Raw genomic sequence first — 21,562 nt, forward strand, 5'->3', positions numbered from 1 at the left:
ATAGAAGTTGCTTAAAGGGATTTTCAAGGGAAATAAAGGATTAAAAATAAAACATAAGCAATACTCAACTTCATAGATTCCCTGCCGCTTAGACACTTCTCCAGTCCCTGCTGATCTCCACTCCCTGATTCCGGGTCAACACACAGAAAACGGCTTGGAATGCCTGCTCAACCAATCGGTGGTGATCAATGTCACTGCTGCGGCCAGTGATTGGCTGAGAAGACATTCCAAGCCTGGAACAGGAAGTAGAGGGGATGCAGCGGTACTTGTGTGGCCAAAAGCCACCAGATCCCCATCTGATCTTATTATAGTCAATGGGGATCTTGCGGTGTGCTATGGTATCCAGCTATGTCAGATACGGTAATGCAAGTTGTCTGTTCCTCTGCCAGAACGGACTACCAAATTACCTAAAGTGGAGATGGGAATGTAGCCAAAGGCACTAGATGTTTGATTATGTCATTCAGGCTCTGCGTGACGTTTTACCAACTTCAGAGACTAATAATGACACGTTGGTAAAATAGGAAAGAAAAAAGTATCAGTTTCACTCATCGAACATAATCATAGAACAATATCAAGTTCTCCGTCTCCATTGATTTAGCCTAGAAGAACACATAGCCTTTATGCATTTTAATGACTCAGAAGACCAATCTTTCATTCTTTGAAGGCATTCCAAAGTCTCCTTCATGAAATATTACCTATCTTTAATTTTGAATGTGTCCCAACATAAAATCTCCCATTTGGGAGTGCGGTGGCTTGGCTGACTTGAATTGAGAGCTGAATATATTATAGTATGACCTTTATTCATGGAGATGAGAGAGTGCTTATCTTCCAAGCAACAGACGGTGTAACTACTTGTGGTTTATGACTTTCCTGCTATAGTTGGAGTCCTTGGAGACTTGGTAAATATTATATATAAAAGACGACTTAAGTGGACCTCAAGTTGTATTTTTTTCTCATGTTATTTTATATAATATATATTAATATATATATATTTTTTGCTTTTGCTTGTATACATGTCCTGTTCCAATGTCAAACTCTAATGGTTAAATCAGTATAATTCACTTTTCTTTATGATTACATAAATCACGTTCATTGTGTTTATCACTGCTGAAGCTACCAATGTTAATGACATAGTGCTAAAGTAACATATAACACATGATATAATAGGGCATTGCACCCAAATGGAGAAGCATGCAGGACCTCTGGTGTGTTATAGCCACACAATGCATCAGCACTATAAGCCCGTATTCACACCCTACAGATTTAATCAGTATTTTTGCAACTCCTAAAGGGCCAGCCTGCATGCACCTTATACCTCATTCACACAGTCAGTGTTCGGTCAGTGATTTCCATCAGTGATTTTGAGCCAAAACCAGGTGTGGCTCTAAACAGGAACAGGAGCAGATATTTCCCTTATACCTTGTGTCTTTGTAGCTCCAATCCTGGTTTTGGCTCACAATCACTGATGGAAATCACTGACCAAAACACTGACGCGTGAATGATTCTTTAATCTTCCCCAGCCTATGGCTGGCCAACTCAGGGTATTTGAGGCACCTTCCCCTATGAGGAGGTGTCTGAACAATAAGTTCTAGTTATTTAGTTTCTTGCAAAGGTGTGCTATTTGTCTCTCCCATGTACCGACTTCTGCCGATTTCCGCATTGACCCTCCGCTGCCTGCCCTGACCTTGGCTTGTCCCTGACTACAGTTTTGCCTGACCCCTCGATGTTTCACACCAGCGTCTCTTGACCCCCATAGGTCAGCAGTCTACTGAACAAAGACTAGTCCAAGAGGTTGCGGCCCAGTGGTTCCCCTCAAGTGGAGTCTAGATCCCTGTATAGCATTTAACTGGTGAAGACCTGGGGGACCGCTTAGATAACGTCCTTAGAGGTAGTCAAATCTGTTCAGTAGATACAGCAGATCCACATCAGTTTCATAACAACTAGTAAGCCAAAACTAGGAAAAGATCCTAAACACAGGAGAAATGTAATGGAAAGTGTTCTACTTTTCTTTGCTTTACATTCATCAAATTCAAAATCATCAAAATGTACAATACTGACCAAATCTGAAAATTGTGAATAAGGCCTTAGGATTTTATACTGACTACCATAAATTGTCTCTTCAGTCCCAGCACAAGCATGAAGATAGACTCACAGCAGTTGCATTTTCTCATTCCTTCCATTAATTCTCCACATAAACAAAAGAAAGAAAAGAAACTTACTGTATATTTATTACTTTGTCGACTAAAAGCTGTCTGCCACCTCTCGCCCTAGGCATAGGCCTACTATGTTTGTAGCTAACATAGTAAATTAAATTGGAGTGGGCACAAAAAAATGAAATGAGAAAAATGATATTTAGATTACAATGTAGATATTATCAATTTATTTTATACCTGTCTACCTTAAAATGAGTGCTTGTGCGTTAGCAGCCCATCCATATACGTACATCTACTGTATGTGACCCTCATTCCCAAATAGCTTGCTGTATCATGGATTTGGAACATCCTCCTATGGCCGCTTTCACACAGGCAGTGTTTGGTCAGTGATTTCCATTGGTGATTGTGAGCCAAAACCAGGTGAACAAAACAGGAGGAAATCTTTCCCTTATACCTTATCGCTCCATTCCTCATTTCGGCTCACAATCACTGATGGAAATCACTGACCAAACACTGACTGTTTGAAAGCAGTCTTAGACAGTTTGGTTGTGCCGGTTGAGAGAGGAGTGCTTTTACTTCCCTCAGATTCATCAGACCGTCCCATTCAGTTCTCACTCGGCAATCATGGTGCAGTACAAAGTTTTACCACTACCACCCCAAAGACTTATTGTTAATTCATGAAATGTTGCTGTCATTTATCTAAAGTTTTTTTTTTTATTGTTGACCTGCTCTTTGGATAGGACATTAGTGTCTGATCGGTGGGGGTCCGACACCTGGGACCCCTGCCTATTAGCTGTTTGAGAAGGCTCCAGCACTTTGCCTAGGCACAGCTCAGCCCCATTGAAGTGAAGAGTGCTGAGCTATGATACTATCACTAAAGCCAACTACCTAAAACATAACTTTTAATTTCATATTATAAAATAGAGGTCCCTAACATGGGGACTAATACAGACATAGACAAACACAGAAAAAGAGCTACTGTGGACCATGTAGGGGATAGATGCTACCGGTGGTAGACAGGGGGCAAAACCATATGGGTCCCTAGTATGTCCCTAGGGTATCCCTCAGATATTCCTCAGCCCGGAGATGCACCCAGATGGTAGGAGCACTCTGCCCCCGTGCCTAACCTACCTGTCCTTATAGCGCCCTTACAACAGGTGAAAATTGACCCATATGGATGCCTGGGTAAATCAAATTTGCAAAATACACTTATTTGAATAAATTAAATTAAATTACATTACTTGTCCCGACGCCTTTCCCCTTATGTTTCAAAGGTTCGTCAGGAGACATAGGTTGCTGAGCTGTGATACCAAGCACAGCCGCTATACAATGTACAGTGCTTGGTGAGCAGAAAGAAGGCTGCGGCGCTACTGCGAGTGCCAAAGTCTTCTTAAACCCCTGCCGGACCCCCACCGATCAGACCTATATCTCAGAAAACCCCTTTAACGTTCTAATGTTCCTAGAACTGTTTTTATAGGAGTCTACAATGTAACAACTTACCGTTTTCTCTAGGCCTGTTTTTTACTGTTTTCCGAGTTTCAAAAAAATGATGTTAAAAGTGATAAAATGTAAAAAGAATGCAAACTTACCACCATACCAGGTCCCTCGGCTGAGCTTCGTTTACATGGCTACAGCGATGACGTGACTGTATTCCTGTTGTGATCGCTACAGCCAAACACTGGCTCATGCCATATACAGTAAGGGTGTATTCACTCGTATTTTCAGTTCCGCGTCCAATCCGCATTTTCTGCAGATCGCACACAGACCCATTCATTTCTATGGGTCCACAAAAACAGGTGTCCTTTTCTTTTCGGCTTTGCAGACAAGAATAGAGATTTTTTTCAATGGGGCGCGCAAAAAAGTGTAAGATGCACGAGGACCATGTCCAGATTTTGTGGGTCCACGATTTGCGAACCGCAAAATGGATACGGTCGTGTGAATGCTCCCTACAACGGTGAGCCTGTGTTTGGCTGCAGAGGTCACATGCTGTATACAGGTACACCAATGCTGCAACCAAGAAGAGGACATCATGGTTGCAGCTTCAAGGAGAATCGGAGTGGTGGTGCTGGAGCAGAGGGGGTTTGAACAGGTGACTATGCAGTCAGTTTTTTACTTGAGCAACAGCTTTGAAATCCTAGGGAAGGTCCGCTCAGCCTTAGGGTGACCGGCTTCAGCAAGTGATTAGCTGAGCAGTGCATTCCTGACATTTCCGGTGTGTCGATTCAAGGCAGGAAATGGAGCGCAGTGGGGTCAGGACAGTCGAGGAACAGTGAGGGTGAATATGAATTGGTTTTTAAGCCCCCCTTATCATATTGTCATGAATTTTAATGCTGCTGGAAAGCCCCTTTCATAGTTCTGGGCCATACTCTGTGAATCAAATTTTCAAAAAAAATCATATTATAGAAAATACAACGTCTGGCTGCCGCAGTAAAAGACAAAAAATGTGTTGTATCACAGCTGCACAATCCTCTGTGTCCCTGCCATCTGATGTCAGTAGAGGAACGGAAAGGGACACTATAATTAATGAGCACAGAGGCTGAAGCCAGAAGCCTGGAGAAGTGACTAACAATTGTGCACTTCTAACCTCTCCACTACCCTAGATTCACCGGGAAGCTGGAGTTAACCCTCTACAACCCCAACCACAATGGACCCCCCCCCCCCCCCCACACACACACACACACAATGTTAACCTAAACCACCAGAGAAGCTAGCATTAAACCTTTTACTACCCAAGACCACCAGGAATGAAATGTATAAACGCCTCTAATGTTGCTGTCTATCTGCAACTCCATTGCTTTTGTTATAAGCTTGGTTTGATTTTTTTTGTATGTCTTATAGTCCAGAGTGTTTTATAGTCTACAAAATACAGTGCTTGTGCTCTATTTATTCTACTATAGGGTGAGGCAAAAGTCTGGAAACACCATTTTAACTTGTGTAAGTTGTAGAAACTTCACTTCCAAAATGTGGGGGAAATGTTTTCGGCTGCCATTTTGAAATTCAGCTCAGATTTTTCCAATGGGATGGGGGTCATGTGATATATTAAGCTTGGCTATAATTTATACAGGAAACATGGTTTTTACCTATCTTTACCTGTTTAGGTGTTAAGCAAAGTCCAAGTTTCCTAAAGTGCCTTACATAACAAGTCCACCATTCTGCAGTCTATGTGAATATGCTGAAGAACTTCTGATGATACTTCTTCACTGCACTGTAGGATTCGCCCAAAAAGTTTTCTCTACCCAAAAATTCAGCGTCCCTCTCAATTAATACCTTTACACATTGGAAGTCAATTTTCTACAAATTACACCAGTTAAAAGGGTGTGTCCTGACTTTTGCCTGGCAGCATACACACGGGGAAGACCTTACTGCACTTCATCTGTAGACACATTAAAGGGGTATTCCCATCTAGGACACCAGTGGCATATAGGTGCAGGGCCAATCTCTGGGATCCACTCTTATCTCCAAAACAGGACCCTAAAGTGAAGAGAGAACAAGCCATGCATACACGGCCGGCTACCCAATTAACGCTGTGGGAATTGCAAAAATATCCAAGCTCTGCCTCAGCTATTTTGGGAAGTCTTATAGAGGTTCATGCTGGGATGACTGTGCTTGTGTGACTTGCTTTCCATTCACTGCTATGAGAAGTGACTGGAGAAGACTCCACACATGCACAGTATGCTCTCCATTCACTTCAGAGACCCCATTCTGGAGATAGGAGTGGATCTCAGAGGTGGAACCCAAACCTACTTGACATTTATGGCATATCCTAGTGTTATACCATAACTGTCCCAGATAAACAACAATGCGGGTGCAATCAGCTCACCAGCTTGATGGACCTCCGTGCACGGATCTTTGGCGAAGGGAATCCAACTCAGTATCAGAGAGAAAGGACGATTCCAGCACTTGGAGGGCTTGTAGTCAAAATATCCTTTATTTGAAGACGATTACAACAATCTATATGGCACACAGAAAGACATTACCTGTCTGCGTGTTTTGGACTAAGCCTAGTCCTTATTCCTAACTGTCCCAGATGGTACTCTGTTCCAAGTCAGTTTTAGCTCAGCCAGGTCATAAAGTACATTTCCTGCCACAGTCCTGTATCTAAATACCCTGGCAAAGCCACAGTGCCTTGTTGGCCCCCCATTTCCTTATAACATCCTGGCAACCCTCCTCTCTACCTTTGCCAGTGACAGGGGGATTCTCACATTCTGAGATTGGCTATCCTTGTATACAGCTGTAGGTGTAAAGGGAGAGAACAGCGGCCTGGACCAATGATGAGGCTGGCGGTATGTTTCAGACTTCCTGTAAGCACAGTAGCGAAGCTATAGTCACAGCTCTGCCCTAATAGGGATGATCTACAAGGAGCCACGGAGCAAGATCTGAGCATTCCTAGAGGTACTGAGTACTGACATATTATTTTTGGGATCATGACTGGACAGTCATTAAATAGGGTTAAAAGAGCCACAAATAAATAATGGCCCAGTCCACAGTGCTGTAAGAGAAAATAAGACAAGGAACAGGTTATGAAGGGATTGTCTAGACATTTATATGTTTACAGCAATAAAAACAATTCGTAGGGGATTCAGTCCAAATTAACAGACAAAGGAACAATAAATGCGATAAATAATGGTTCACGGAAACAAAAGCGACTTAAAACGAAAACAAATTTTCAATTATTTCCTAGCAGTTGAAGGGTAGAAAGAAATATTTCATATTTCTGTGCTCATTTTAATGTGCTTTTTAGATTTCGTCTTACTTTTATATTGGCTTCAAGGCTAATTAAGAAAGTCTTTCAGATGCTCTGTTACATATAATCACAGCAGAACATTCTGTCTTTACACGGTTGACTGCTCATACTATTCATTTACTGGAGATAAGGAAAGGCTTCCATTCTCATATCTGATGAAATGTAAATTTCATTTGCAGACCGATCAGCAGGAAGCTATGATCAGATTTCTCAAGAGGTAATTGCGATTGGTAAAAAGCAGACCTTCAATTTGGCATATCCTGCTTGGTAAACTATTTGCTATTTTTCTTTAAAAATATTTCATTTCACAAAAAAAAGAATTGCATATTTAAGTAAAAATGATTGTCAGAAGGGAAATCACAATATGATATTTGATGCCTTTATAGTTCATTTATCTGTTGTTTAAGCATAAGTTTATGCATGCAAATGTAACTTAAAAAGAACCTGTCGCCATGAAATTCAGTGCAATCCGCAGGCATTATATTACAGAGCAGGAGGAGCTGAGCAGATTGCTATATCATTTTGTGGGAAAAGATTCAGTAAAACCTGTAATTTGTACATTTAGGCTGGGTTCACAGAACATGTCCGGATTAGGTCCAGATGCGTCCCGGTGTATTGCGGCAAACCCGCGCGAGTATGTACACAATTGCAGTCAGTTTTGACTGCGATTGCTTTCCGATGTTCAGTTTTTATCGCGCGGGTGCAATGTGTTTTGCACGCGCGTGATAAAAAACCGACTGTGGTACCCAGACCCGAACTTCTTCACAGAAGTTCAGGTTTGGGTTCGGTGTTCTGTAGATGTTATTATTTTCCCTTATAACATGGTTATAAGGGAAAATAATAGCATTCTGAATACAGAATGCTTAGTAGGTGATCAATTGAGGGTTAAAAAAATAATAATAATTAACTCACCTTCTCCTCTTGATCGCGTGGTTGCCGGTCTCTTCTTTACTTCTTTAATGATGAGCTGCCGGCTAAAGGACCTGTGGTGACATCAGATCACATGCTCCAATCACATGGTCCATCACCACGGTGATGGAGCATGTGATCTGACGTCACCACAGGTCCTTTAGCCGGCAGCTCATCATTAAACAAGTAAAGAAGAGACCGGCAACTACGCGATCAACTACTTCAAAGGGCAGATTGTGCAGGAATTTAAATGAATCAAATACAAGTTTTACTAAATCTTTTCCCACAAAACTATATATTAATCTGCTCAGCTCCTCCTGCTCCATAACACGCTGCTCGCAGTTTACACTGCATTTTCATGGTGACGGGCTCCCTTTAAGTGATGACTAAATAATGTGAGACTGGAAAAAATCCTTGGCTTATACTATATTTTCATAGCAATGTCTTGCTGTATAGTATTCTACGGATTTTTACTCCTACTCATTTACTATTTTTAACAGTCATTGTTATTTGAAGGGAAAAAAATAACAGCTTGCAGTCAAATAAAAAAAAAACGCTTAGAAAAATTCATAATTACCTTAGATTAAAAACACATACAATTTAAAGAGAAAACTCACACATTTCTTCAATCGTTAATCTTTTATGATCATTAGATGGGATGTACCACCATTAAATCTTATTTTGATATTTTAGCAATTTTAATTTACTATTACAAAATAGCTCCAGTGAGATATTCTCTTCACTGGTGTTTAGTTTGCACAGTAATGTGTGTGACCACCTACTGAGGTGGTAACGCAAGATCAGCTCCATCTTTCGACTGCCACAGCCAACAGATATATCTATCTGTTTAAAAACTGAGAGAGTTACAGGGAGAAAGCTGCATCAGAAAGAGCATGCCCCCTCAAAAAGGACACAACCCTAAGGCTGGGTTCACACCTGAGCGTTTTACAGCGCGTTCCTACGCGCTGTAAAATGCTCAACAAGGAGAAACCAATGATTCCCTATGGGAATGGTTCTCACCTGGGCGTTTTACAGCGCGTACGATCGCGCTGTAAAACGCCCGACGCTCCCAGAAGTACATGAGCTTCTTTGGGGCGTCTTGTCGCGCGTTCCCGTACATAGACTTTCGGGAACGCGCGACAATCGGCGTTCGCTTGTCTCTGTATGCGCGATTGCAAACGCCGCTACAATCGCGCATACAGAGTGCTACTTTCAGAACGCTCAGGTGTGAACCCAGCGTAAGCTGCTAGCTTGAAGAGAATCTAGCAGAGGAATTGGAACAATGAATGAACATTTAAAGGGAACCTGTCACCTCCAAAAACCATCTGAAGCCGCCAGCAGTACCCCAGAGTAGCGAGCAGTGTGTTTCTGACGATTGTTTTGTTCCTGAAGGCAGATGCGGCAAAAGCTCTGAAAACGTTCCTTTATCTCTAGTCAGGCTTGAAGACACTAAACTTGAACTCTGTTCCAACACTCAGAAAACTTTTCATTTACATTTTTCTCAATTATTACATTTTGTGTACTGTCGTAAGAAAATACATGTAGGGCAATGCAAATGTGAAGTAGATCATGCAAAACATATTTGATTTCCTTTGTGATGAGCATTCTGATTCACAGTGGCCATTATACTTTATATTATACTATTAGATATACTATATGTGTTAATGTCTATGGCTGGTTTGAGGTGTTCAGTACTGTATTTGTTGCATATGCGTTCCATTTTGTTCTGTATGACCTCCATTGGGTGCTGTATGAAAACAAAGAAAACAGTATTTTAGGGATATAAAATACTCATATGGCAGTGTAATAACAATGTGCATTCAAATGTTTTCTTTAACCCCCTTCACAACCAGCGCAGCAGCACTGGTTGGGTCTTTAAAGATGGTGCCCACTTACAGGTGGCATAGCCACTGAGTTTTTACTGTTTTAAGACACCCAGGGCAGACATTTAACCCTCTGATGCCATGGTCAATTGTGACCACGGCATCTCAGGAGGCTTTCCCTGGCGCGAATGCCTTCCCCACATGGAGATTGAGGAAACCGTTGGTTTTCTGTAATAGCCTTGGTCTATTGCAGTTGTAGTTTCTATGGTTGCCTGCATGTGGCAGTGCTCCATATGAACATAGCAAATCTTCCATAAACTGCAATGCTAATGCATTGCAGTGTATTGGAGAAGTGATCTGAAGATCACACATTCAAGTTCCCTTAAGGGACAGGGTAATAATGGAATATAACAGAACCATTTAGAGGCATTCCATTTTGATCCATCCTAATGGGCATAAATTAAGTTTCCGTCTTGTTCCGTTATGTAAGACAGGAAAAAAAGTCCTGTCAACAGGATTTTTCCCCCATCTTACATAACGGAACAAGACAGAACAGTTACTTGTGCCCATAGAACTCTATTAGGACGGATCAAAACTGAATGCCTCTAAAGGGTTCTGTTTTGAATTTCGTCCTTAAATTCTGTTATATTCCGTTATAACCTTGTTATCGGAACGGCATACTGGAATATACAACGCATATGTGAACCCACCCTTACTACCGCAGTCGTTTCTCTCTCATTCAGTTCTTTTGATTATTGGCAACATTTCGGTTATTACACAGGGAGATGTGCTGCCTATACCGTCCAGCTTTTATCCTAATGACAGATATAAATCAGCCCACAAACAAGCATTTGGTCGTTTATCAGCAGCACAATTATTCTTATGAATGCTTGTTCCCAATAATTGGCCTAAAATTCATTTGGTATAATAGTACTTTAGACTACACTTGACTGAACTAGACTTGTATTATTCCAGACCTTTACTTCCCCAATGCTAAGAAAGAAGTAGATGTAAAATAGATCCTGATGTACAATATACAGTATAAAATAATACATATGTAGATTATCAGCATTGTCAGACATGGTATATTTGAGCATTACTGTTTTTTCACGATATGATGGAACAATTGATGGCATGCCATGGAAATCTACCATTATATTCCTGTATAAAGCATTGTATACATTTCATGCTACTAAATGTAAGTAGTAGGCTGTTTCCATGCAGCTTTTCCTTCCCGAGAACCTCACTATGTATGACAATATGATTACAGAGTATAATCCCTAGCATGGCATAAAATCTCTCCGCAACACGATAGAGCTCGCCGGGGCAGTAGTGCAGTGCACGCAATGATGCATAAGCTCAGGGGTTCATCTTGGAATGTGGATATTGTGAATTTTGCCACTTAAACAAGCACCAAATTTATTATCATATTTCGATATACTGCTCACAGAAGTACTGATTTTAACACAACATTTCAAAATAATACTTGAAAACTCTCACCATATTTCAAAAGGTTTATTAGACAAATTTTGCCTCGACCAACAAGGAAGCATGGCTTTACAAGAAAGGGGACTTGGCCTAACATTGCTTAATATTCAACAAAGTGTGCCAAACTGTGGTGCAAAACTTAGGGGCAAAGTAAGCCAACTACTAGGTGGTACAGTATAAACGTAGGGGGTAATGTATCAAGTGCGTTGATCCAGAAAATTGGAGGGATTTTGGCTGTTTTGTCAATGATGCACTATATTTAGGGGGTTTGAGCCATGCAACACAGTTTGTTTTTTTTTGCCCCACAAAAAATATTCTACAGTTTTCAAACCAGCACCTGGATCAGAATTATTTTGTAATTGCATGTAATAAAAAATGTAGCATAGCCACTGAGTTATTAAATAAGATGCATCTGTATAGCTCCACCTGCTGTGGCGCATCTTCTTATTTCTTTGTCCGGCCCACTGAGAATGCCGCTCATGTCCAAGTTCATCCTTCAACTGCCTCCTGAGCTGTTATAGGGAGAGAGCTGCAGCAGAATGGACATGCCCTCTGAGCTGAGGCAGAAGCTGTCAGCTTCATATAAGTCCAGCAGAGCAATGAATGGGGAGATCTCTGGATCCATGTAGGGTACAGGGCTGGTCCTAGCTTTGTTAGAAAGAGATGTACTAGATGATGTCTGATTTTCATTATTTACATTAGTCATGGGATAACCCCTTTATCCATATTTATCATTGTGACTTTTTGACCAAAAAGTCGCAAGTCACCCCAAAAAGTGGCAAATGTACTCCAGTGCTTCGTCCCGCCCCTCCTCCCCCATTACCCCTATAGGCTATACATTATAAATGCGCAAAAGATTTATAATCCAGCATCAGAAACTGTGATAAATCTGGCACAATTTTGCACTGCCTAGACTAAGGCTACTTTCACGCCGGCGGCACGGACATTGGGCCACCTGAGATGGCAGAAAATGCCAGGATTCGGCCTATTCTCTATATTTTTGCCGCAATGCGGTCTGATCTCTGCCACACCCCATTATAGTTAATGGGGCTGTTGGGCATTCTGTCTGCATGGACAGTGCTAGATCCGGTGAATTCCGGCAAGCTCTTTTCTGCCAGAACAGCCTGCTCGAATCACTAAATGCGATGTGAAAGTAGCCTAAGAGGGTAATGTATCAAGATGAAATCTTGGAGTGCTTTCATGACTTGAAGCCATTTTTTTGCTACAAATATTCAAAATGTCACATGTCATTTGTTAAATTTGGCACATGAAATGCCTATGGATTTTTCATAGCAATATATGAATACATTGATCATTGATACTGTGGCTGTAATTCCATAGTGTAAAACAGTTAGCTGTGTTAAAAACAGTTTCCATTTAGGCTCGTCTTTATTCATGGATTTCCACAAGTAATAACAGAAGAACCTCAGAACGGACAGTTCTAAGTAAAAAATGCTCCAAAATCATTATCTGATGAGTAAGGTCACAAGGATTAGCTACAACAGACAGGTCAACAGAGACAACAGCTCCTGTTTAAATGTAGTTACTAACAGGGGATGTCTTATCTAATTGCAAGTGTAGTCTTTCCTTTTCTTCACCATACAGCCCAGGCCACTATGATGACTTCTCCTGACAACTATAGAGTTTGTTGCTGACACATCTATGGCCCCATCGCTTCAGCAGCCATCCCCAGTTTTTAAAGCAACACAACCAGACCCCTATATAAATTCAGACTCTGCCAGGTCCTTATATAAATTCAGGACCCAGATGGCAGTAAAGGAGATTATTAGTACCCCAGGCCTGAGTTATATACCAACTACGCCTTCCCCCAACTCCTAGGCTTCTCTTCAGCGCCACATGCCACTGCTCACTGGGGGCTCATGAAGCTGAACTGGGGCCCAGGAGTAAGAAGGGTAAAATTAATCTACCATTATATATTGGACAAATTCCAAACATAATGGCTGATAAGAAAAAAATTGATCACTCTTAAATCCACCTCTTAGCATCCACTAGAAACTCTTGATATCTAGATGGGCATTTTAGCAGTATGCTTTTGTATCATTTGGGCACAAAACAGAGGTCTGCAGCAGACACCCACTTTTGGCAGAAATTTCATCACAGCAGTAGCTTCTTCCTATCTCTGCACATTCTTTCTAGAGGACCTGACATAGGGACTTTTGTATCTCCACATGACAAATGCCACTCTGGCCGCCTCCATAACTTCCTCAGCTTTCTCACCTGCCAATCTGCTCCAAAGTCATGGTGCTTGTGAAGTATTCCTCTCAGCACATCAGGTTTAAAGCAGACTATAATTTAATATGAAGTCACTGGAAACTAAAATGTTGTGCATTCTAAGCTATCAGAATGGTATCATTTGGGTGTAACAATTTTAACAAAGCAACTCTTAATACATACTTAAAGGGCTTCTCCAAGTTATCCTCAGGATAGGTCATCAATATCACATCAGCTGGTTGAAGAGAAGGCTCGCGCCGTGCCAGCGCGGCCTTCTCTTCATTGTTTACCTGCTCGCCATCGCAACATCAGCGGTGAGCCGGTGTAACTACCCCGTGCTTCCTTCCCAAATCATAGCTAGATGGCCTCACTGGGGCTCGGTGGTTACCATTTACTATGTAGAGGTCCAAAACCAAATTCTGCCACAAAAACCAAGTCTAAGGGCTCTTGCACATGACCGTATGCCCTCCGGGACCATATATCCCGGAGCGGCATTGATCGTGCGCATGGGAGTACACAGCATCATAGATTACAATGATGCTGTGCACGCGGGCCACCCGTGGGGCTATTGTCCTGCACTAATATGATCTTATGAGTGCGGGACAACAGCCCCGCGGGTGGCCCGACATGCACAGCATCATTGTAATCTATGATGCTGTGTACTCCTGTGCGCACAATCAATGTCTCGGAGGGCATACGGTCGTGTACAAGAGGCCTAATAGTGATACTGGCATTATTTTTTACGTTCTATCTCCATTTAATGTATGTGTATGATGCTCATTTTTCTTCCTCTTATAATAATACTTTTATTTGGGCTTTTAGCCAAGGAAAGTTAAAGGGGTACTACAGTTATTTTAAACTCTGGATAGATCATCAGCATCTGATCGGCAGGGGTCCGACACCCGGGACCCCCGCCAATCCGCTGTTTGAAAAGGCAGCGGCGCTGGCAGTAGTGCCGCGGCCTTCTCACTGTTTACCGCTGGCCCAGTGATGTCACGACTAGTATCACTGGCCTGGGCGGGGCTAAGCTCCATTCAAGGGAACAGAGCTTAGCCCCGCCCAGGCCATTAATACTAGTTGTGACGTCACTGGGCCTGCGGTAAACAGTGAGAAGGCCGCGGCACTAGTGCCATCTCTGCTGCCTTCTCAAACAGCTGATCGGCGGGGGTCCCGTAGAACCCCTTTAATATCAGCAGTACATTGCTTCTGCTAAGTGCAGACTGGCAATGTGATTAGCATGGAAAGGATTCGCTCAGCTTGTTGTGGTTACTTTGCTCATTTATTCTATGTTACATATTTTATAACATATTCTTGTGAATGATTAAGTGGGTATTTTAAGATAAGTGATGCTTATGCAGCAGATGTGGTACAATTAAATTGATGAGTGTGGTTAGTGGTTGACAGCTGTCGTAAAATACAGAACTTATTTTTTTATTTTTTTTATGTAAATCTCATTGCTACTCACCTCTTAGGCCTCAGGCATATGGCTATATTACAGCTCCAGAAAAGCTTCAACTTAAACAGCTCACACAGACGGGGCAAACTAAAGGGTGGCAAAGGGGACATCAGCTGTGCCTACTGAAGGATGCACCACTGATGGCCTAGTAGCGGAGACTAGTGACCAACATCACTCATCTTAAAAGGCATCTGTCAGCAGATTTGTACCTATGACACTGGCTGACCTGGTACATGTGCGCTTGGCAGCTGAAGGCATCTGTGTTGGTCCCATGTTCATATGTGCCCGCACTGCTGAGAAAAATTTAGTTTTAATATATGCAAATGAAACTCTAGTAGCAACAGAAGTGTTGCTCTTACACTTTGAGGCTCTGCTCTCTCTGCAACTGCCACGCCCTCTCTACCTTGATGGCCAGGCAGTGAAAACATAATCACGTCTGGCCCTGTCAATCAAAATGCAGAGAAGCGTGGCAGTTGCAGAGAGAGCAGAGCCTCCTAGAGGCTCATTTGCAAATGTTAAACCATAACGTGATTTAAACAATCAGTGACACATTCCCTTTAAGTCTACCACCCGCTAAAAAGCATTGACCATCACCACAACAAATTGATAGAGAAACTATTGCTGCTTTATTTCTGAAATCATTATTAAAGGGGGTTGTCCAACAAAAAATATTCTACAGTTTTCAAACCAGCACCTGGATCTGAGTACTTTTTCTAATTGCATGTAATAAAAAATTCTGTATCGCCACTGAGTTATTCAATAAAATGTATCTGTATAGCGCCACCTGCCATCTGTTCTTTCTCTTACTTCTCTGTCCATCTCACTGAGGTGGACACACATGCTTAGTTCAATGGCGGACTGGGAACTTCAAAAAAAATGTAAAAGTGGGTCCATGTTGTAGGTAGATACAGACTTACAAAAAGCGGAGAAACCCAAGTAGGCAGGGACTACAGAAGTAGGTGGCGGCCAGCAGTACGTTAGTTCAGCACAAGTTACCGCTCCAGCAGAACCAAATGCCACAGTGCAGCAAATACAGCCGCCTGCATAGCAGTATTCAACTGTATCACTGTCCTGAGAATGGCGATACAGTCGAATTCAGGACGGCACCTGTGGATGCTGAGAGCATCAGATCGTTATATACAGATATGGCAGTAGTAAGGAGGGCTCAAGCGGCCTCCTCACGGTATAGTCTATGGCCAGGCCACCCCTGGCTCAGTTCCATCCTTCAGCTGTGATAGGGAGAGAGCTACAGCAGAAAGGACACAGTTCCTGAGCTGCAGCAGAAAGGACACACCCGGCTTGATATAAATCTAGTAGAGCAATAAATGGGGAGATCTCTGCATCCATGTGAGGTACAGGGCTGGTTCTAGCTTTGTTAGAAAGAGATCGCCATGTACTGTATGATGGCTGATTCTCATTATTTTACATTAGTCTTGGGATAATCCCTTTAAAGATTGCTGCCGTTTCATTATTATTAAATTATTATAACATATTGCTGCTATTTTATTATGAAATCATAAAATATTGCTGCTATTTTATTATTAAATTCTTATAACATATTGCTGCTATTTTATTATGAAATCATTATAAAATATTGCTACTATTTTAATATGAATCCATTCATTCATTTTGGCACATCATGCACTGAGTGCAGCACTGGGTGATAATTAAAATGCCCCCAACTTCTGGCTGTGCGGACTGAATGAAGGCAGTGACAGCCCGCCAGGAGTGCGCTGCAGCTCTGCAGGGATTGCAGAAACATCACAGCACTGATCAGGGGCGGCTTAGTCTTTCTGCTCTTCACTCTAGCTTCCACCTCATACTGGTCTAGGGGACAATTTACCAGTTATGAGGAGAGACCTGTTGGGAAATCATCTCAGGTAAATACTTAGTTTCATTCCATTAAGCTTTGACATTGGCAGTTACGCCCTGTGTTTTGCAAGAAGTATTATTATGCCATAGACGGATGGACTAGCTGATAGCATGGCACACTGATGCCCTAGCATGTGCCACATACCTGGATCTATATAGGAATAATTACATGTGCTATACTTGGAAATGAATCAGCCTAATGACTAATCTGTGACGGGCTGATCACTTCTTCTTACAGCAATGCATCAGTGCTGTGCGTCATGGCTCTGCGAGAATGAATACCTTAATTCTTTACACTTTAGGAAGGAACTGCCAATCAGCGCTGCACATTCCAAGGCAAAGCGCCCGAAATACACTTGTCAGGGCGTTCAACGGTGACATCATATTAGCAGGTCATCACAATACAGGCTGCCAGAATGACAAGGGATATGGAATGGAGAAAATCTGTACAATGGGGAACTAGACAGGGACATATTATTTCCTGCATGATTCAATGGATTGGATTATTTACTTTATAACATTTAAAGTTAATTTTCTGTTAGTATTTGGTAACCTGACCGAAACACCCAATGTGAATGGCTGTTTGCACTGAGTGCCTCCATAGAGGCTTCCAGTTTATTTTTGGAAGGTACGTTTTGGGGCCAGCTTTGTCACAACGAGAAGAAATCAGCTAAGCTTTGCCAGGCATAATTACGGAAAACAATCTACTCCATTGTTCAGCAAGGCAGGCAAACAGATTTATTCCGCAGCTTTGATCATCGGTCCTAAATATACAAGACCCTGCGAGGAGAACGGCAACATGTTGGTGTCGGAAATGTGGATTTCTTAGCCTGCATTGCAGTAGGCAGCCCACTAACGCATAGAGCTAGAGCTACCGGAGGAGAGAGGCTCGGGCTCCTTTAGCTGGGACATAAATTATACGCCATGAATTAGCTTTGCAGCCCATTGTTCAGATTTTAATGAATAATTCATTTCGGTTAATTAGTTTTAGTGTTGAGTACTAATAAAATGCATTACGGACGTGGGAAAACTAACAGTGGTAAACCTGGTGAGTAAATAGACGTTTGGAATTACTGAGATGCATCTTGAAACATACATTTTAAGGCCACAACTAAAAACATGAAAATCTTCTTAAAATGTGGAAAAGTCCTTATGGCTTAGGCTGGATCCACATGAGCAATTTTAAGTTATGAGCGATCATTAAGCAATAAATAATTGATTTTTCTTTGCGTGTTACTTAAAGGGGGTTTTCCAGGCGTACAGGATAGGTCATCAACATCTGATCGGTGGGGGTCTGACTCCTGGCAGCATCCAAGGCAATCAGCTGTTTGAAGAGGCCGCGGTGGTCTTCACAGCTCACCAAGCACAGCGGCGTACATTGTATAGTGGCTATGCTTGGTATTGCAGCCCAGGCCCGTTAAGTTGAATGGGACTGAGCTGCATGTAAGACATATGGTTGATGAACATGATGTTACTGACCTAGTAATAGGACACCACACTTACCAGAGCGCTGCAGCCTCTTCGCACAGCTGATCTGTGTGGCTAGCGGGAGTTGGACCCCTGACGATCAGATATTGATGACCTGAGGATATTTCACTAGTATTGTATTCCTGGAAAATCCCTCTCATGCTGTGCTGTGGCATCTTTTTTATTATAGGGAGTGCAAAAGTTAAAGCCTATGAATGAACACCTTCAGCAGCAATTTTTTTTTTATGATTGCATTGTACTCATTATTGGAATAAAATCATTTTTTTAATTGGTTTGTATTTTTTTTTTTTATCTGCAGTTTTCGATTATAAAAGGTTAAGTTTTACCTAGCTTTGAGCATCTTACTTTCACTTTCACTTTGAGCCATCATCTGACAGCGATATATAATCCTTATCTCTGAACTTCTGACAGCTTATAAACAGGTATTTAATGGCGGGTTTACACAGCCCAGTAATCGGGCAGATCAGGGATGAACGTTCCGCAAATGCTCGTTCCCAAAAATTTGCCTATGCAGAGGTGCAGCCAATCACTCGATAAATTAGCAAAACGCCTATTCATCGTCTGAAGCTGTTCCTGCATGCCAGAAAATTTGCGTTTCTGGACAGCAGATCTGGACAGACAGACACACCAGTGGAACCCACAGTGGGTGTCTGCTCGCCGTTTAGCTCTATTTGATGGGTTTAAACTGCACATGGGTTTGCGCCATTAAAAGAGAGAAACTGTGGTTTCTGCCGAGTGCAGATGCAAAATCTGCCATCTGATTGGGCCTTTAGAGGGTTGAGTCATGCTCCAACCTTTCATGCTAGGTATTAGACACAATGCATGCTCCCATGAAAGTGACTTTTTTATGCATTGAAAACATTCCATCTCTACTTGTCACTTTATTATTGACACTTTTGGTTGGATCATTAGCCAGTGCCCTCAAACTTTACTGTAAACAGCCTTAACTCGCAGCGTATTGCTCTTAAGCTGACCATACACATTAAATAAATGTAGGCCAACCCGCTGATTTTGGCTAGACCGGCCAACCATCTAATGTGTATGGTGCTCCCAACTTTTCCACAACAGCAGATGTCAGGGAAGAGAGGATCGGGCAGTTGGATTTCAAGTTCTTGTCCTTTTTGTTTTCTAGGAGATAAGCCTCTGCCAGAAAGTTCTGGTGGTTACTTCCTCCCCTATCTCCATTACGGACACACTCATCCTTGGTCAAACTAACCATGCATATGTTTTTGGAGAATTGGAAAGATAGCTGTTGGCCAAACGCTCATTTGAGTTATCAGCATATTTAAGACGTGCAGCAGAGATAAACGTTAACATTTTAAAATCTACTATAGAAATTAATGGAAAATCTATTTCATAGTGTATGTATATCTTATCACATATCATATCAAATGATGCTCACATTGGTGCAATTCTTCTAACTTGATAAAGCAGCATAGTCTGCTATTCTAATATATCCACTAAAGATACAATTGTTAACCTAATAGATGCAATTACAGACCAATAAGATCTGTTACTTTCCAGTACTAAGCCCATTACTTTTCTTTTACACGGGCAGATTTCTGTCCAGTAACAAATGCCAATCGAGGCTATAGGAAGTCAATCCAAGCTTATTTAAGGACCTGATCACAGTTATGTTTGAACCTCAGGTGGTCAAGTGATTGTGCCTGTGCATTATCCTTGAAGGTGTGTGGTCTCAGGGGTTTTCCTATTTTTCGGTGGGTTGTTTCGACCCTTGTGCCCTGTGTGCTACCCTTAAAGGTGGGTGGTCTCAGGAGTCTCCTGGTATTTGGAGTCTGTAGGTTGTTTCGACCCTTGAGCCCTGTGTGCTACCCTTAACAGTGGGTGGTTACAGGAGTTTTCTGTTATTCGGAGTCTGTGGGTTGTTTTGACCCTTCTGCTCTGTGTGTTACCCTTAAAGGTGGGTGGTCTCAGGAGTTTCCTTGTATTCGGAGTCTGTAGGTTGTTTCGACCCTGTGTGTTACCCTTTAAGGTGGGTGGTCTCAGGAGTTTTCTGGTATTCGGAGTCTGTGGGTTGTTTTTGACCCTTGTGCCCTGTCTGCTACCCTTGAAGGTGGGTGGTCTCAGGAGTTTCCTGGTATTCCTTGTCCTAGTTCTCTGATCATGGCCTTTGGTAAGAAGGTGTATCATGCTTCAGGCCTAGCGTGATTTGGGGGCTTGCGTGTGTCTGTTCTCTGGAGGGAGGGTGTGAGGAGGTTAGTACGGTTACATGTCAGTTCACTGAGTGCCATTGTTTCCATGTGGGCTGGTTGCCATTTATTGGTGAATAGTTTGTATCTAGCTCCGGTTGTCAATGTGGCAGTGCATATCCGCCTGTGTTCTGTGCGTACTGGCCACGGATTCTAATGGGTGTGAACTGTACCTTTGTGACTTGTATCTCTCCTGTCTGGATCTGTTTCTGTATCCACCCCTTGAAGGGCATCCTGATCGGTTTCTGTAATCCTGTTCTGTTTCTGAAATCCTGATGGATTCTGGTATTTAAATCTGTGTATTGTATGTGTGCCCTGATTCAGATTTTTGGCTGCAGTTGACGTGTTCGCATGTATGCTGGTTGCTTGTGTTGTGTGTTCTGGCCGCGGACTTCTGTAGGTGTGTGTGAACAGTTTCCTGTTTATATCTTGTAACCATCGTTGAATAAACCATGTTTGCCTATCCTGTGTGAAGCCTTGTCTGGGTACGCTTGCGATACATTCAGGGGTTCCCTTAACCCCTGAATGTGACAATTGACAGTTTCAGATAAGTATTTCAGCTAGGCTTGCTAACATACAGTGTGATTCTAAATCTAGAGCAGGGATGCCCAACCTGCGGCCCTCCAGCTGTTGCAAAACTACAGCTCCCAGTATACCTGGACAGCCTACAGCTACTAGGACATGCTGGGAGTTGTAGTTTTGCAACAGCTGGAGGTCCACAGGTTGAGCATCCCTGCTCTAGAGCATTCTAAGGTTAGGTTCACACAGCCAAATACACCGCAGAAAAATCAGGGGCAGATCAGTAGCATTATCAATGGCTGAAAATCAGATTGTTCTTGGTTGCGGTTTTGTAAACTGGTGGCGTTCTTGTCTACAGTTGTTAATGAGAAAATAAGCTAAATAAAGCATGAATATATAAAGGCCTCCTGTAGACCACCGCTTGCACAATTAGTCTGTGTGCCAGCAACCATGTGAGAATCAGTAGGCAGCAATACAACAAATCCATGTAGTCTGCTCTGTGGATTCATTCATTAATCATCATTAATTAAGATAAATTCATAAATACAATGTGCAGACAAGCACCAAAGTGGGTCACTGCACGGAGAAAGATAGATGCCCACCAGGGCTTCCCCTTCTAAATGAAGGAATTAAAATATTCTTCAAGGGCATGAGTCCTTAACATTCCG

At 42.3% G+C, this 21,562-nt stretch overlaps 1 protein-coding gene across 1 annotated transcript in view; it reads left to right on the forward strand.

The window, feature by feature from the left end:
• The window catches only part of LOC122939437 (ras-related protein Rab-20-like), a 117,416-nt gene that overhangs the window by 14,085 nt on the left and 81,769 nt on the right, over positions 1-21,562 (forward strand). The gene's annotated exons all lie outside the window — the stretch shown is intronic.

The sequence above is a fragment of the Bufo gargarizans genome, chromosome 5 (assembly GCF_014858855.1).
Source record: "Bufo gargarizans isolate SCDJY-AF-19 chromosome 5, ASM1485885v1, whole genome shotgun sequence".
Classification (NCBI taxonomy): domain Eukaryota; kingdom Metazoa; phylum Chordata; class Amphibia; order Anura; family Bufonidae; genus Bufo; species Bufo gargarizans.